This window comes from Colius striatus, chromosome 3 (genome assembly GCF_028858725.1).
Source record: "Colius striatus isolate bColStr4 chromosome 3, bColStr4.1.hap1, whole genome shotgun sequence".
Lineage (NCBI taxonomy): Eukaryota > Metazoa > Chordata > Aves > Coliiformes > Coliidae > Colius > Colius striatus.
The window spans coordinates 71,368,722-71,388,005 of record NC_084761.1 but is presented as its reverse complement, the minus strand read 5'-3'; the positions used below and the strand labels follow the sequence as shown (position 1 = coordinate 71,388,005).

General features: G+C 37.1%; 1 protein-coding gene across 3 annotated transcripts in view; it reads right to left on the bottom strand.

Annotated features, from left to right (window-relative positions):
- Positions 1 to 19,284, bottom strand: part of FRYL (FRY like transcription coactivator) — a 174,571-nt gene that overhangs the window by 148,682 nt on the left and 6,605 nt on the right. For 2 of the 3 annotated variants that reach the window (XM_061991904.1, XM_061991903.1), the window contains exon 2: positions 7,566 to 7,773. The exons of the other annotated variant lie outside the window; for it this stretch is intronic. The gene's annotated coding sequence lies outside the window, so the exon portion shown is untranslated. The remainder of the gene's footprint in view (positions 1 to 7,565; positions 7,774 to 19,284) is intronic. 3 annotated transcript variants of the gene reach the window in all.

The window sequence follows — 19,284 nt, the reverse complement described above, 5'->3', positions numbered from 1 at the left end:
AAGTATTCAGTTGTCTGTTTTATTCTATGGAAGTCTAGCTTTCCCTATCCTGAGAAATGAAGGAAAAGAAACAATTGTCAGCTTTCGGTAAAGTTTATTTTCAGTCACTGAAGCTGTATTTGCTCTGTATGGGAGACTAGAGAGTTTCTAAGCAAGCTGTGGGGCTTTTTCTTTGGAAAGCTGGGGATTTCTGAAGTGCTTTGGGTTTGTTTTTTCATAAGAGCTTGGCTGTAATTATTTAGCATTAGCAAAATGGAACTACAAGTAAAAATAAAATACCTGACAAAACACATCCATCAGATGCTGAACATAATACCCCAACTGTTACTTTCACTGACTGAATGCAATATTGTCCCCTTTAATAAAAAAGCCCCAAAATTTTTACTGTTTATATGTTAGGTAATAACTGTTCTTATTTTGAAGTCACATAAAGAATACAATGCTTTCCTGAACTTGGTAGGAGTTTCTGAGAAGAGGAAGGTATTGCCTGTCCTACAGCTGCAATCCTCTTTCAGAATAGGAATCCAGACTTCCTGTCCCTAACCTCTCACTTGTTCATGTACTGCTGCATCACACAAGATCTTCCAAATCTATCAATTGCTTTCACAGTCAGATTTTCTTCAAATCAAAACTTATGTTTCAAAGCAAATCCCAGAGTAACACATACTCTGAATCATACCCATTCCCATGCGAGTAGGAACACCAAGAGAAGATGTCACTACATAATCTCATAACAACGGAAGTGGCCAGATTTTTTTCCCCTTATAAAAGGATCAAAGTGAACAATGACAAGCATGATGTTGATATTTCTATGCAAAAGACATTTAAAAAACCAAAATTCTGTAGAACAATTACAAGTCAGAACAGCAATAACAACACTACTATGAAATTGGATCTCTAAAGAACTGAGAGTGAAAAATCTTCACTGAAAACTTTTTAAGTGCTTAACAAAATTACAAAGAATTGAGTAAGCAACCATTAATGTAGTCTTGCCTATAGAAAAGCCAGAACATAGACTATAAGTGATAACCAGAGACCAAGCACACACGTAAATCTCCAGAATGACTTAAAAACCAAGTGATTCAACATATATTTCTTAAACAAGTATTTTGCCTATTTGGTTGATGGCTATTTTCACAGCCATTGTTCACTGTTTCTGTTGGAATTTTCTCTAGCTCTACATTAAAGTACACATCTGTAGAGGAATTTCTTTATGTTTGAATGTCCAACTTCTTAAATCACATTCCAATCATGAAAGTCAAATGGCCAGGGAAACAGTATGTAGTTCAAAATTACCTCCATTCCAATCTCAAAAGTGCCTACTGCATCAGTTTATCTTGCTTCCCTTGACCTAATCTTAGTTTACTTTTTTTTTTTTTTTTTTACAAGAAAGATATGTTTAAAATGTTACTGACCTAGGGAAACTATTGTTATCCTTTTTTCATTGGGACTCTTCCCACAGTTTCTATTATTTATAATAAAAGCAGGCCTACAGAGCTCACAGGACACAGAACAACCTCAGTTTCCAGGATCAGTGAAAATTCTCTGGACATCTAGATTAAACATAGGTTTTCTTGGTTTAGATAGCATTCATTCACTATAATCTATTTTCTTACCTTGCAAAATGGACAGAGGTTTTGAAACGTGGTCACAGAAAGTTTATCTGCACTGCCAGAACATCTCTACTAGTTTAGCTGTAGACCCACTGTGCTCTGTTATACAGATCAGACTACTAGAACTATGAGACAATATATATAATATAGTGTTATAGCAAAATATATTTTTATCATAATATTTGTGTTATCTCAGGAGTAATATATTTTTATATCTCATATGCAGTCCTCCTATACAAAATTCTATACTGTGATCTTTCACATAACAAAACCACAACACCAAAAAAGTATGTGCAAGTAGATACCAAGATTCGTAGGTTAAGATCAATCATAACAGAAATAAGAACTTAATTTTCTAAGGTACATCTTTGCTCAGCAACAAGGGTAGCTAAATCAAGTTGCTGAACATAAATTTCTCACTCAGAGATACTATCTGTGGAACTTCGGAAGGTTATTCTTAGCTATAGGATACAGGTAGTTAAAAACTAGGGTATATATTTTCTTAACAGATTATTATCTCAGAAGGTTTGGAAGGAATCGGAAAAAACTAGTTATTAGTTATCATGTTAGTTATCATGTACTATTTAGTTAGTTAACATATCTATGGGCAAACGTACATGATGGGACGTAACTTTAAAACTTCTCTCTTCTCAGCTCTACTGTCTCAAAGACATATCTCTTCTATATCTAAAGCGTTACAAGATTTTTCTAGTGGAAATATATGCTTAATTTAAAAATAGTAGTAGTTTTCCTCTTTAAATCCTAAAGGAAAGACTCCTTTCAGTGTACAGTAACAGTGCTCCAATTCTTCCGCAAAATATATAACCCTTCTTTTTACTCAATAACTTGGAACGCATTTCCACTCGATTATCTGAACATAAAGAGAAAGAATAAGTGCTCCTGCCAGAAACATGCAATTTGGTTTAACTACAAAACAGACTAATCTATCAGTTCTCACAATAAAAGTAGTTGTATTAGGTGCAATTTGGGATGAAATCTTCAACATATACAGCTTACGTAAAGACTGGCACCTGTATTAGAGGAAAACAAATTCATTCCTGCTGAGATCAAAATGTCTTCTTTATTTATTAGGGATATGTAATTATTATACTAAACTCAAGGCAGGGGAAAAGATACTTAAGGAACATAATCTGAGTATGATTCACCACAGCTATACATCAGATGAATAATGTGTGTTAAATGGGAAGAAAAAAAAATCTCTAAAGACAATGTTATGGACACATTTTTAAACAAATACAAGTCAGCTTATAGTACGATTGTTTCAAGCCTGCAGACTGTCTACAAGTGTAAATACATGGAGGTGTCACGATGGTCACTTCGTCCATACTAAGATTATCTTTCATCACTCACATAGAAGAGCCAACAAAATGTGGTTAAAATGAAAAATATTAGCTAAGTAGATCTTAAAGAGAGGTCCTTTCCTCACCTGACAGTTACTCCTTCCTTGACGTGGCTATACATTTTACTCTAAATCGTTACATCCTTTAAAGCATGCCTCAAATCAAAGGATCGGGGATTATTTCTTTCACTATACTGTCTGGATCAGAAGTGAGTCTTGCTGCACTCCATAAGTTATTTCTGCATCAAGAGATACTGCAGAGGAGCGAAGGAGGATAGTGAGAATTTCTTCAGTGGTACACTGTAGGTGGAAAGAGCCCTGGGCCAAGCAAGACAGGATGTGTTAAGCCATGCTGGCCAGAAGTATAAGGGAGGGGAATTCACAAAGAGTTTCCACAGGAAAACTCTGACTCTACATAGGAGATACCAAAAGTAGCTGCATCACTTGCATTTTACCCAAGCCTCTGAAAAAATGCCTATCATTGTCTCCCCTTCTTTGAAGTACTTGTTTTGTATCAAGAAATACAATGTTTTCATTAGCTACTAGCCAAGGAAAAGGCATTTTCCAGGCCCCTAAAGACTTACGTAACAGAGCTGTAACTTGTGCAGCTACTCTACAACTTGAGAAAGGGGTTCTATCTTTTAAATTCAGCACCTCTCCAAGTGAATTCTTTTCAATCAAACAGCTGACTGAACATGGGGAAGAGCAGCATCTCCACAACCAATAATAAAACATTTATCTGACCAAAAAGAGTTTTAAAAGTAAGACTTTAAGACACATATGCATACAGGTAGCTGTATAGAAATATATTTCAGAACTATAAATAGTGCAAAGTAAACCATGATCTAAGCTAGTCAGCACACAAGAGTTTTTCTCTACCATCTTCTTTTAACGCACAAGCAGACTTTTAAAAGAAACCCACAGCAGTGAAAGCCTCTTTGAAGGCCAAATGTAATTCATTTTAGACGTTAACACCACTGACAGTGCTTTATATATTCTGTTCAATATACAAGAAGATTACATTAAAACAACCATATAGTCACATCAAGCTAAACATTATCATTTATTATAAAGAGACATAGCTGTTCTCCATGACAGAAAGTAAGATCAAAAAAAAAAAGCTTTACACAAGGCTGAAAACAGGAATTTTAAGAATGTTGTATGTTGCTACAAAAACAAACACCGTCCTCTCCCCAAAAAAACCAACCAAATAACAGAAGGAAAACAACTAAAAACAAAACCACAAAATAATCCCCCTGACTTTCGAGCAGCACAAACAATTCCCAGAATCCCAGGGGAGGGAAATCCTAGAAAATGGGTTCAACAGCTTTTTCCCCTCTAGTCTGACATGCACAGCTCTCCTACTTCACAGATTAAGCAGCTCTTCTGTGTCTCTATCAGCATTTCCATCTTCTGTTTTCGTGCAGATGTGTCTCAAATGTTCCATGAGGCATCAAGCATGAGGCACTCTGCAAGTCATTTGTCCCTTCAAGTAAGTATGGTCTACAAAAATCTTCAGCAGATACCTCTAACTTGGGCAGCAGAGTGAGAACTCCCGTTCAAATGAAGCAGAAGAGGGGAAAAAAGCCCACAGAGCTACAAAAAACAGAAAATACATACTAATAGAAACTTTCTAATAAAAAAGAACTTAAATGTTTACATTTATTTCCCCCTATCCATCTTATAATTTATACAGGCACAGCTAATGAAGATGCTGAGCCAGGTATTGAGTACCAAGTACTATTTTAATCCTAAGTTACTACTCAAGGAGAGGAATTGTTAAAAAAAAAAAAAAAAGAAAGAAAACAAACTAAAACCAAATGCTCTTTCCTCTTGATGGTTTTTCTTTAGTATACTGGGAGAAAACATTAACCAAACTTAAGTGCTACATCTGTAAAAACACTTGTAATGTATGGGCAGGGACATTAATTGTTCTGGATACTGTTTAGCAATTATATTAACGGATAGAAATAGGCTTTTCAGCTTAACTCATGCACCAGACAACTTTTCAGAGGTCATGTAGTCTTCATGAGAGCTTTGAAACCTGACTGGATAAAGCCCTGAGGAACCAGGTCTGCTGATCATGGAACAGACTCCAGGAAGTCAATTAGTAACACAGAAGAAGAATGGGAGTTGGCACATTTTTCCAGCTACGTATTATTTTTCCTATGCTGCCATTCAGCGGGATCTCAATCGGCTTGAGAGTTGGGAAAAGAGCCACCTCATGAGATTCAACAAGAACAAATGCAGAGTCTTTCATCTGGGAAGGAACAACCCCATGTAGCAATACAGGCTGGGGATTGACCTGCTGAAGAGCAGTTCTGCAGAGAGAGACCTGAGAGTCCTGGTCAACAATAAACTAAACATGAGCCAGCAATGTGGCCTCATGATCAAAAAGGCCAATAGCATCAGGAAGAGTGTGGCCAGCAGGTTGAAGGAAGTTCTGCTCCCCCTCTACTCTGCCCTGGTGAGGCCTCATCTGGAGTCCTGAGTCCAGTTCTGGGCTCCTCAGCTCAAGAGGGACAAAGAACTTCTGGAGAGAGTCCAGCACAGGGACACCAAGATGATCAGGGGACTGGAACATCTTTCATACAAGGAAAGGCTGCGGGAACTGGGGCTGCTTAATCTAGAGAAGATGAGACTGAGGGGGAATGTTATTAATATTTACTAATATCTAAAGGGTGGATGTCAGGAGGCTGGGACATCCCTTTTTTTCTATAGTATCTAGCAACAGGACAAGGGGTAATGGGATGAAGCTGGAACACAAGAAATTGCATTTAAACATAAGAACGAACTATTTTACTGTGAGTGTGAAGGAGCCCCGGCACAGGCTGCCCAGGAAGGGTGTGGAGTCTCCTTCCTCTTTAAGATCCGCCTGAATGCGTTCCTGTGTGAGCTGATCTAGGTGGACCTGCTTCTGCAGCAGGGTTGGAGTAGGTGATCTCTAAATGTCTCTTCCAACCCCTACCATTCTGTGACTCTATGACTCTATTGCTAGCAGCAAGTATAGAAAGTACAATTCCTGAGAAATATTCAAAAAAACTAAATCAGCACTGAACAGCCTTGTTTCCAGTAAGGAAAAGCTACACAATTCAACTTTGAACAATCAATGTCTGTCACTGAAGCCTGTTTTCTATATAAACACATAGAAATGTAGAACTTATAATCATTAAAACCTTTTAAAGTGAGGTAAAACTAGAGTTGTCTGAAGTGTGGTAAGCACCCACAAGAGAAAAATTTAACAGTAAAAAATAATGCTAAGTCTCCATTTTTGTTTCATTTAAAAGATTGTTTGGAGTTCCTACTCTAGTGCTAAAACGTGTATTTGCCTTCCTTAAGCAACAGAAAGATATCAATATTCAAGGCAAACCTCTGCAGCAACAATTTTTTTATCTTTTAAGAGAAAGAACACATACATCACAAGTAATTATGGTATAAAATTCTAACCAAAGACAACAAAGCAAGTCAGAATGTTCTATAACTAGAAATGTAAATCAGTGACAGAGACAAACAAAAGGGATACAATACACTGGATGTGATCCAATGGCAGCACTTGTGATACCTTCAAGTTCTGTTTTATTGCATACTCTTCCTGTAAAGAACACATAGGACAATACAATAAAGGAAAGAGTGCACTATGCTAAAAATATTATTTTAATAATTGTAAATAACTAATAATAGAACATATTACATACTATGAAGTACTATTATAGAATATGGAATTAATATAAAATGTCTTGAATACAAATGTCTATGTAGGAAATACAATAGAAACAAATGCACCTCAATATTTTCTTTTTGTCACACCAACACACTCTCTGTTCTCAAAGGGCAAAAGAATGCAGTCTACCAGTTTTACTGCTTGACTACAAGGAAGGAGTATATCGCATTATTTTTTTGAAAGACAGTTTAAATGTTAAATTAGTTATATTCATCTATATCTATTTCATTTCAGAAATTCTTTATCCATATTATCTACCCTCTGCTTGACAGCAATATAGATCTATTTACTACTGATAAAATCCCTACATGAAGAGCCATAACGAGCATCCATACAAGGAATTCTCATCTTTACTAATTAGTTGTATTACCTGCCTTCATCCACAAGAGGACAGAGCTCAGACACCTGCCCACACATTGTAAAGCAAGACTCCATTAGCACCAAGAAGTCCAATCTGCATTGACCATAGAGACTGATGAAAGAAAACTTGACAGAATTACTGAATATATAGGAATTACGTGAGAGACTGACTAAACGTACAATTTGAGGATTACTAAATGTACAGGCATCACATCTGGCTTAGAAAGTCCCCAGGCTGCACATAATTGGAAGATGAGAGGCTGATTGCCCTGTTCTTAACCTCTTCTTTAGACATTCATTTTTGTCCATGATCAGTTATTACGCTGTGTTAAATCAAATAAGAACACTTCATTTAACACAGTACAGATACTCTTCTATTCAGATTATTGATATCTGAAGCAGTAAAGTGTGCTAACAGTACAATATACATAACAAAAACCAAAGCAAAACAGGAAAAACAAAATAAGTGCATGAAAAGTTATTTACGATAGAATTGTAAAAGAGATCTTACCACTTAGAAGCCATGGTTAGCCACCAATGAAAGCTGTTAGCACATCATGCTTAGGATGGATCCATCAAGACATTTTCCTCCCCAGTCCAAAGTGTGTTTATTGATGTGAGAGTAGACGAAGATGTAAACAGCTATGAGTCAGCTGGTATGTGGTCAAATATCAGAGAAAGGTCTCCAAACACAGTACAGACAAATGAAGTACAGAACACTGAAAAGAAAGTGAGATATGCCACAGTTAAATCTTAGGCACCTACTCAGGGGAAATATCAACATTTTCCAAAAGCTTTCAAATCTTTTTTTTTTTAATTGAGAAATCACATACAATAAAACTGTTCAGTGTATCATCAGAATTGCTGTTCTACTCGGAAGCTAATGATTCTTAATGGGTTTTTTTTCCATGGGAAAAAAAAATAGTCACACCAAAATGAAATCTAGCTTCCCACACTCAGCTTATTTTACGTACATCTATTCTTTATGTAGAGTTTTAGATATACATCAATACTTTAATTATGAACATACTTTATCAGTCATATAAGCAACCACTTTCAAACGCAAGTCACTCAATCAAATTTTTCATATTGGTCCTTTTATTTCTTTTCTAACTTCGGTTGATTTTTTTCTCCTCTGCTAGGTTAGCAGGAGGATGTGGTCAGAAAAAGAAACAAACAATTCTTTAGCTATGTCTCCCTAACAAAGCCTTGAGAACTTTTGGAGATTCCTTCACAACAGAGGTTTGCATGCAGCTCACATACTTGTCACAACTTGCCTAAGTGGCAGGCAGGGTTTGTTTTCTTCTCTTATACTGCCAAACTATAGCAAAAGCGCTTAAGCATTTTTAATTTTACCCTGGAGGCAGATCAAGCACTTTTTTTAACTCAAGTCTAAACGTGCTGAGGCAATCCAGTGCTCCTGAATATCTAGTTTGTATTTTTAACTTTTTTTTTTTTTCCCCTAAGTCATAGCCTGAAAAATTGCAAGTATGCAAAAAGAACCATGCACCCAACATGCCTTTGTCAGTGCTCTGATGCAACACGAATATGCTAGTTTCCTTTAGGGATCTGTAAACCATTCAATCATCATTAATTTTTTTATGTAGGGTTTGTTCTACTTCTTAATTAGCGTTTCCAAAAATATGGGGGACCCACATAGTAAGTGCAATTTAAAGGTAAAAAGTCACATCCTGAAGATTTTAAGATGTAAAAGAAAGTTTAAAAGTAGGACTTATAGACAAGCAGGAAAATTAAGTAAGCTTTTGCAAACAGGAAACAAGCCAACATTTATATATAAATGAGGAACATACTACATAATTCCTTGAAAGATAAGTCCTTTAAATACTTGATCAGTTATAAAGACAAGTGTTTCAAAATTGATTAAATTCTAACTCTTTTAATTGTTAAATTGCAACTTTAATAAAAATATTAACTGCTTTCTGTGGTTTGTGAATTTGACAGTACAGAGCATCAAAACAGCATCATTTTTTCCTCTTAGACAACTGGCAAGCAAATACTATTTTCTATGCAGATGAAATGTATGGTCTTTCATCCTACTTACATTAATAATTGGCACTGTTCACTTTTCCCCCCTTTTTTTTTAGAAAGAAGTAGTTTAAATCAACTCATAAAAAAACATTACATTCACTCCACTTTGGGAGTGGGTTAGATGTTCTTTACCTCCTCCCCAATTACACTAACTGTGAACAGCACTCAAATGAAATCAAAAACATGCCATACTACTCTCCACAAAATTGAAATAATATCCAGACAGAAATCAACCTTGGTGTAGCTCACTTTCTCAAAAGAAACTGACACTCACAGGTATGTAATACTTTGTTTAGAGGCTTCCCCTCTCGCTTTGTCAAGAGCCAACACACACATAAACACATCAACCTTCATTCTTAACCACACCAGATTCAGTCTCCCCTTACCACCCCAACACATTACCCAACAGTTGAGCTGCTTAATGGAGGGAATAAAATTAAGATGAAAACTAAGTCAACCGTCTGAGCCTTCGGACAAGATATTGACATTTCAGTTCAATTGGGAAAAGCCCAGAATGGTTGGAAGTGCAGGCAAACTCACATGAGGTATTAAGGTTTTGTTTGTGGTCGATACTGAGTGATAATAAACTTAAAATTGCAGTCGCTGTACAGAACTTCATATACAAGTAGAGTTGCATATGAATACAACTTAAGGTATCCTTCAGAATCAATCTGAACAGATAAAGTCTGACTACAGGAGAAAAGGGTTTTAGTAAAGGTAGCAGTAAAGTACAAAGTCTCCAACGGATGCAAGTAGAGCTCACAGGAACTATAGTATATTGCTGGAAGGAAGTTCACCGGACTTCATTTCCTAACTGCAGTTTACAACTTGAAGTATAGTTACATTTTAACTTCATTAGATTTGAAGTCAAAAGGTATCGAACAGGTGGAGGTTCAGCATTTGGGGTTCACTCCTAGGAAAGCAGGTATGATATTAGTTATTATCAGGTTGAAAAAAACCCCAAAAAAATCAAAACAAAACCTCAAGGGACACTTAACTGGTACCCATAAGTTTTCATACCTAAAAATAATTCAGAACTCCTCTAACACTCTAAATTGGAAAATGCAGCTAAAAATCCAGGTATCCTCAAACCCGCCCCAAGTAACAGCACATAAAACTTCCAGCAATTTAACTTTTTCGGAGGGGGTGTTTGAAAGAGAGTTTTTATCTCAGTTACATTCAAATTTATGCATTCGCTTCGGAGAGTAGTTGCTATACTGTTGGCTACTATGAAAAGCTAAACTCATCTTTATCTTTTAAGTAGCAGTTAGATGTTCCAATACAGCACACTTTTGGCCATTGCTAAGTGTAGGAAAGGTGGTACAGAAGACCACTCCCAAAAACCTCAAGAAAGGGGATTAAAACTAATATTGTAAGAAACTGAAGTGTCAGTACCTGCATTTAAGAAAATAGGTACAACACTGGTCCAAGAGGCAAAGATGATACTCCAGAAAAAGGAAAGAAAGAAATACTAATAGTTTTAGTAGTGTTTTCCATGCTATAAACCTTACGCAGACTTCAATATGCAATATATTTGCTTTTAAAACAGTAGAATAAAGACAATGATTATATTACTTTTAAGGCATCATTTAAAAAGTTACAACAAAAAGTTGCTAATAAATCTGTTTAGGGGCTAACATTTACAAAATGGCACCACGGTCACTCAAATATGTGGCTGACTGGTATCTTCAGCACTTCATAGAGCTTGGCCAAGTAACTTGCTGTCACAAGCACTCCCAACATAACACATTACTCCTTGTGAGCTCTGGTCCCTTGTCACTGTCCTCCTCATCCCCTCCCCAAAGTGCTGGCAGATGCAATAAGAGAGCCCATGCAAATGCAGAAACCTATCAGGCCATAAGACAAGGTAAAGCCATGGTTCAGCCCAAGGTTCACAATTTACACCACCCCTTGTACACAGAAAGAAAAGAAAAAACAACCCTAAAACAAAACAAACCAATCAACATTCTAACTGCAACCCAGAGTTACTATACAACACATTGACCAGTTAAGCAATTTTTCTACCACAGCACTGGGAGGTGCAACCAGCAGGACAAAATATTTTTCAAGGGCTGCCCCGTACCTCCATTCTTCCAACTCCTTCAGCAACAGCCTGCACAGCTAGACCGTGCCTAGCTCACTGCTTGCTTTTCTCCAAAGTGATATTAAGTTGCTGAAATTACAAAGACTTTGAGAGCATCTGAATATTAAAGAAGCCGTTTCTAAGTTAAAAAAATCTAGTCTTGGGGGTAGTTAAGAATTAGAAGCAGAACAAAGCTTTTCAGATTGCTGATACCCAAATCCGCCCGTTTTCTTTACTGAAGATTGCCACACTTTGTCATAACAGCGTGTTTTTAGTGACCATTTATTTCTTTTGCTTCTTGGATAAGTTTTAGGTTCATTAATAATTTAAGAAATACAATATTCAACACCACAAACTAAAAATTGTTACATGATTGAGTGTTATTAGATGCTGTCAAGAACATGATGGTCATATAGTACTTTCTCCATTTCACCAACCATTTCCTTAGGGAAACACTCCATAATCCACATAAGTGAGATTGGGCAGCTAATGATCAATTAACTATGGGGAAACATGAAAGTCATAAACAAGAGAGATGCAGGGGTTCTCAATGCAAAAAGGAAGCCTTTTCAGTGTGTAGAGTTGAGGGTGATGGGTGAAGAACTTCATTAAACACAGATATTGCAACTGGCAGATGCACAGATCATGGGTAAGAAATTCAGGTAGGTTTAGCTTCTGTGCAAGTGATGCGGAAATGAGATAGCACTCACAAGGCAGATCAAAATCACCTAAGGGGAATCACACAAAAAGGATGGATTATCTCAGTCACACCAAAATTCTGGAATATAGCCAAACATCTGCACCCAGGAAATATGTTTGTTATGTTGGTTCAACCTTTTCTCTTCATAAGAATTATAAATAGCTCTCCATTTATAAACTGATAAAAGTTCAATTGAAAAGACTCCTACACAATCCCCATTTGTAGTTATTTCAACGGGCAATAATAAATAAAGAGCCCACCTTACCTAATCTTATGTCACCAAGACATTTACCATCACTTGTTCCCTCTTATTCCATTTACACTGCAGAAGAGGAAATGGCAGACAGTCAGATGTACTGCTGCTTGCAGCTATAAAACAGCTTATCTAGAGCATTTGCAGTGGCTCCTACTGAAGCTCTCACACCACTGTTGACTATACCTACATTACCTGAGTCCCAGGAACAGGAAAAGCAAGAGCTTGAGTGTGCAGTGTTGGCAAGAAGCCTCAAATTCTGACCTCTGCTCCACCCCCACTACAGCAATATGAGGGAAAATGGAAAAAAAAAAGTCTCTAGAAATTAAACTCTTTTTCTTCCTTTTTACAAAATAAAATGTAAGCACAAACTAAACCGAAGATCAGCCTATAAGCATGAAACTATAAGCATAAATAATCAAATCCAAAGAACGGGAGCTTATATCACACTTTCAAACTGCTTTTGGCAATTCTCTACTTTTGGAAGCAGGAAACCAAAACCAACAATCATTTTTGATTCAACAAGCTTTTGCAGATCGACATCTAGCATGGTTCAAGTACTTGTAACTACCGAATTAAAAATCAACAGCTTATGTACTACTTTCCCTTCCTTAACAGGCTGTTAAAGCTAAATACATCCTCTTTCTTTAAAAATGCATAAAAACTATTAAATGACCGACATGATTTATTACTGTGCCTGTACAAAGGAGAAAAATGTGGCAATGAAATTTCTTACAGCTATTATATACCATTAGGAGGAACCAATATTAACTTCACACACATTCAGTACCAAATTGTATACAGATTAAAAAAAAAGACACCACCACCCCTCCAAAATCAACTTTACTCCCTTAAAAAAAGTAGGAAGCTGCTTTCCCTACTCCATCCCCTCAAAGCAGCTTCAACAGAGGTTTAACTCTGATCTTATATGGAAAAAGCTACTAGCTCTTCACATACATTTAAGTGTAACAGTTATCAGATTTCTTATCTACTCCAGCAGCTGCAGAAAAACATGCTTAAATTGATATATTCCAATCTAGTGCAATATTCTCTGACCTCTGAAAATCCGATGTCAATACTATATAAAGACAATCGTGCTAATTGCTTTTGAAATACAACGATTGAAATGAGGACTTTTTTGTACTTGCAGGCCACCTCTACCTATTCTTTTCTCTTAAACTGCACTCAACATGATTAGTTCATAGAGCCTGCACTTACACTGGTTGAGATTCATAAGCTTGCTGTTTCACTTTAGCAGAAGCCCACAAGGTCAGTCTGCATTCTCCAACATGACAATAACATAAACAGAAATGTAGTTGAAATATTTTTCTTGTTTCTGGGCACAAAACATTTTCAAAGCCCTACTGATACTTTCTGCTACCCTTCTCGTTACAAATGCATGCTAGCTTTCAAATAGCCATCTGCTAAAATCAAAATATCTTTTGAGGATTTGTGTAAGTAACATATGCCAACTGTTAAACTTAGAACACCTGCACCACTAACTAGAGACACACAAAGATTTTATGCCTTTCAACTATATAGTGAAATGCAAGATGTCTATATACTAGATATGGCTTTAATGAGCATGCAATAAAACCTGCTATAAAATTATAGGAACTAGGCAATATTTGAAAAGAGAACTATTCATTCTTAAAGTACAAGTCAAGAGAACAACAACTTGCACTACAGTATAAGATTGAATGCACTATGCAGTACCATCTTGAGATATCCTCCCAGGAGATACAGGGATGGGCTTCAAACTGTATCAAATCAGTTGCACATAACTTATCCCACCATCATCACAAAAATATAAGTATAATTTGTGCCTGCCTGCTGCCTTGTTTACAGATTTTGAATAACAGACTATAATATCAAAGGCTGATCACAACATATAGCAAGAGAAGTATTTTAGATGTTTTTAAACCAAGTTCTTTTTTTCCCCCAATACCGGAAATGTCCCCAGTTATATAAAAGTATTATAGAAATGTATATAACATTAGGTAAGCTCCCATTCCTCCACAAAAAGCTTGTTCTACTCTTTTTGTGCTTGTATCTACCCAGCTTTCTGTTCCCACACTTTTTATCCACTGCTTCTCACCTGTACCACCTATTCTACAGTTATTCTACAGGTAGGTACATGTAGCTATATACACACACACACAAACATAGCAACCAACTCCATCTGAAGAAACATCTCTGATCTGGTTTTATATGCAACTTCTATCACCAAGCAGGTTCAAATGGGAAGGTAGGCAGAGAGGCAAGGTCTAAACTGAAGGAACAGAGGGAACAGGGCATGATCTCTATCTAAAGGAAACAGAGAAACAAGTTTGCCTTAACTCAGTGAAGGTGTCAGGGAGACATACCCTTACTGCTACTCCTTCCAAGATCAAGAGCACTTATTTCCAACTCCATTCTCTGAAGTGAGGTGTCCAGGAGCTCCCTACGTTACTGCAACAGCACCAGCTGTCATGGGACCAGATACTACTCATCACCCTGTGCCAGGGAATAAACAGGCCAGTCAGCAGTCACAGTGCACAAAATAGTAATTCTTCGGCTTTTCAGATGACATATTTTTGGATGATGCCTACAGAGGTACAAATCTTTATAATTTTTGCTTACAGTGCTCTTTTTTTAATATGTTCAGCATTACTGGCAGATTAAATGAGATCAATTTAAGATTACGTTCAGCTGCCACAGACACAACTCTAACAGTTCTTTCTGATTTAGCACAAGAACAGAAGTAGTGTTGATAAGAACTATTCTCGTGCAGGATAGACAAAAAAGTCTAGGAACACTTCAACCTATCTTTCATCCTAGCTTCTCTACAGAGAATCAGTCTTTGTCAGGTTTAGTGTTAATTCCAAGTCCCCTTTAGGGCAGGGTATGATGTTTACAAGAGATGTTGCTTTTACACTTTGCAAAACTGGGAAACTTTACTGGGTCAATCTTTGCAGTCTCAACTTCAAATGTGAATTCCAGAGACCTGGTTTTATCGTAACATTCTCAAGCATTATGGTATAGATATCCTTCTCTTCCTCCCCACCCCCTGCCTTTGTTAAATGAATTACACTTCTTTTATTCTCCTTTAACAGTCTCCAACATTGAATTGCTAAAGCCTTGTCTTTTGGATCAATTAAGTACAACAAACGATGTGTATTTGTAGCTTTCACCACCTTCCCCAGTTCTTATTTTATAAACACATAAAACATTATATTTCATTACTGCAAACAAATAAACTTAACTGCACAGGGCTGGCAAAACCCATACAATAGTTGCCTTTGAGACTACTACAAAAAACAAGTAGTGAGAGATCAATAGCAGTAAGTCTTTTGTGCAAGGCTAAACAAGCGGGACTGAATACTGCAGAACAGGCCTTGCCCATATTCTGACAAGAATCTTCTCAGCACATTCTCACCTCTAAAAATGGTACACTTTTTTTCCTTCTGCTTTTCTCCCTTGTTTATTCACACACTGCTAGAGGTATCTTTGAGCTTATTGAATACTTTCTGTACAAATAATCAACATTGCTCCCACCATGACCTGAACCACGGTAGATCCAAGAACTGTTGGCCAAAGTGATACTTAATCAGTGCTGTATTTAATCTATAGCTTCTCTTCCCATGTAACATACTTGAGCAGTACTATTTCTTTGTTGAAAGTTGCAGCTTATGAAGACAGGGCAGAGAAGCTTTGAGAGGACTGAGGAAAGAAAACACGATTCTAAGTTTTACCAGCAACATATTTCTACCAGAGCATTAAAAGATCTCTATAAAGTCCCACTGGAACCTTCTCTGGAATACTTCATACAACTCTGGTTAACAGATGCTAAAAAGACTAATTCATATATGAAAGAAGGCAACAATTGAATTTTAGGATCATCAGGTGAACAGGAAACATCTCACCCAAACAACCAAGTCTGGTTTATCTGGTTTAGCAAAATTATGGCTCTAGAAATAGGCTGAATATAAGTGAAATGAGAATTACTAAGGAAGAATTGTTATTTAAGCTGAAAAATAATGCTGGCAACTGCCACTGACATAAACTGCTTTTACATACAAAATAAAAATTACAAATACTCCCAAGTATCAGTTATTTTATTCTGAAGTGGTTTTCCAATAGTTAGATGACAAAACCACACAAAGCTTGTTTTATTTTCATCATCTTCTGTAACTTCAACTAAAAATAAAAGGAGAAAAAAAATAGGAGAAAAACATCCAGGCCAGGAGTCTTCTCCCATTTTTCTGGAAAACAGGGTTAAAGAAGAAAATAGGTCACCGCACTAACTCCAAAGTGACCAGCAGTACTACTAAAGGGTGTCTGTGATTTGTCCCAAGTTTCCTGCTACAGATTCTGTTGAAAAATGAGCTATTTTAGATTAATCCAGCCCCAGCTCTGAAAAATTACAGTTCACTTACATGTGTACAGACCACTGAAATGGAGCTGAAATGACAGAAGAAAGGTACTGTGCAAACTCCACACAGATCAGCATTGTCTATTGTCACTAACTGCAATAAACAACTTAGGTTTCTCACACTGACAAGGGCAAAAATGCCCATGAAAAGAACAAACCATTAAAACCCCAAATCTTACAGAAACTGCTTCTGGGCACGAGTCCATTGCATCAGACCGAATATTTAAATGGTTTAGAGAACCTCAAATTCAACTTTAGAAGCCAGGGTTTTTTTTAATACATTTGTTCCTCTTTCATTTGTGCATGCAATCATAAATCACTGGGAAAAACTAGGGATAAATACAAAAATCCCTCAAAGTTGAAGCCATGTCAAAAGTAGACACTATTGTTCAACAAGCTTGAGGAGATTTATTCCTTTCTGATATCTTCCAGTACTGGTATTGGACACTTGCTGACTGAGACTGTGTTCTGTCATTCTCCCTGGGAGGTGTTCATGTCAGAGGGAATTAAAGATTATAATACATTTGGGGGAGGGGAGGTAAGGAAAGGAAGTCTTAGAAAATACTGAGCTATATACTGAGCACATGGATACTTAGACAAGTAACAGTCGAACATTGGGGATAAATGGGCTACAAGAAAGAACAACTGCTATTTTAATCAATAAAAAAAAGAGGCAGAAGCAATCCTAGCTGAGTCAGTCTGGCTAACATCTATCACCAGAGTTCAGTACAATTTGGAGTGAGACTGTACAAGAATAACACTGAATCTTAAATCCTTCTAACACTGCAACACTACATAGTCATTCCAAGGATTATTACAGATACAAAAGCCATAAAGGTTCAAAGCTGTTTGTGGGTGAGGGTGCAGAAGCAGTACAAAGTGGTAAACCACAGCCAGGCTGTGCACTAGGCCAGCTGCCCTCTCAGTAATGGATAAGCAGCATTGCATTCCCTACCAGTAAGGCAATGCAGGCTAGTGACTACAACTACCAGGTCACAAACCCTGAACTACTGTCCTCATTTTTCCTCACAGTAACTCACATAACTCATGTGCATATACCACCTTCCTCTCACATTATTTTTTGCACATGATGTCTATGGTTTCTGTTAAGATAAGGCTTAAATATGGAAAAAAAACCCACCACCACTAAAAAGCTCATGGCTCTCTAAGCCAGAGACAGCATATCACATACCCACGTTCTCTATCATGCTAGTCCACTGAAGTGTAATAAGTTTGCCCACATGCCTCTTCAGGAATTTAGACAAAATTTAAAAAAGAAAGAGTCATTTAGTCCTTTCTGCAATAATGAAGTAGTCATCACTAGACAAGATGACAAAAATAAAACTTCCTGAAGTACAAAACTAGATAAAAAAAAGGCAACTTCTGATGCAGAGTACACTTTTTTCCAAGTTGCTTTATTTGATGCACAGCCACAGGGGAGCAGGGGTGTAATTATAATCTTAAATTCTTAGCAAAAGTAAATACAGACACTGTGTTCCCAACTGTATTACCAAAAAGTTTCAGCATACAATTTCATTTTACTCCCCCAAAATTAAGAAGACAAATGCTTACAGTGATAAAGACTCATGAGGACCACTCTTGAGCTGTTGAGGCCTGGCAGGATGACACTGGAAAGTGTTAACACAGTAACATGAGAAATGGAACTTTCTGCCTTACAGCCCTACAACTCTCCAAATTCCCTCCTCCGAAGTCCTACATTATTACATGAGAACCGGCTATCACCACACTCTGGTTCGTCTAGACCAGCTAAACAGAACTAATATATCAATTCTACCTTAACTAACCCCACAGATGAATCAAACAACTTTTGTTTTGAAATGAAGTTTCTACAACAGCTTTCTACAACATCCCAAAGCAACATACCACTGCTCTGCTCCAAGGAAACCACTTCCCGAGGGAAGTCAGCATAGGCTTTAACCAAATCCATTTTGGAACATAAATAAGGAGACATTCACCTCAGCAGTTCATCCAGTGAAATCAGTTGTCTACTAACAACAACTGCCATCAGGTACCACTAAGGGCCTCTACAAACCACAGACAGATAAAGGAAGCTTTTGACAAGACATAACGTCACTCTCATCTTTAAATACTATACTTACTAAACCTGCAACACAATTCTTACTGAGGGGTTTGCTTCCTTCCTGCAACAGTGTCACAAGATATGAATCGCTGTGTGGTTTCCCAGGACTCGCTCAACAATCTTCCAGAGAGATTCTCAAGTATTTGGGGCATATCCTCAGTGTGACAGTAACAATGCAGAAGCAAATGAGTCTACTCAGGAAACAACATAATCAAGGAAACATTTAAGTAAATACAGTTAATTTCACTCTTTGCTTAAGCCACAATCAGTAAATCACCTTCTTTATCACCGTGCTCTACATGATGTATATTGCTTGTTTCTGTGCACCTGAGTGGACCTTCACCTACTCCTCGATAACTTAGAAACACCTTGCTCTTTCTGGTCTGCATTTACATGAAGGTGGCTTACTATCTAATTCTCAGTACATGAAGTCTTGAGTTTGGGAGATGTGCAGCGCACACAAGAGTAAAGAACTTGCTTTCTGCTTCTGAGTATTTGTCTCCTGAGCCACATTTCACATTTGGAATTCTCAAGGAAGCCCAGGTTACATTTCTACTACCTCATCTCCAGCCTGCCTTACTATTACTTAAAACTGTATTAGCAAACTGCTTTTTCAACTCATTCAGCATG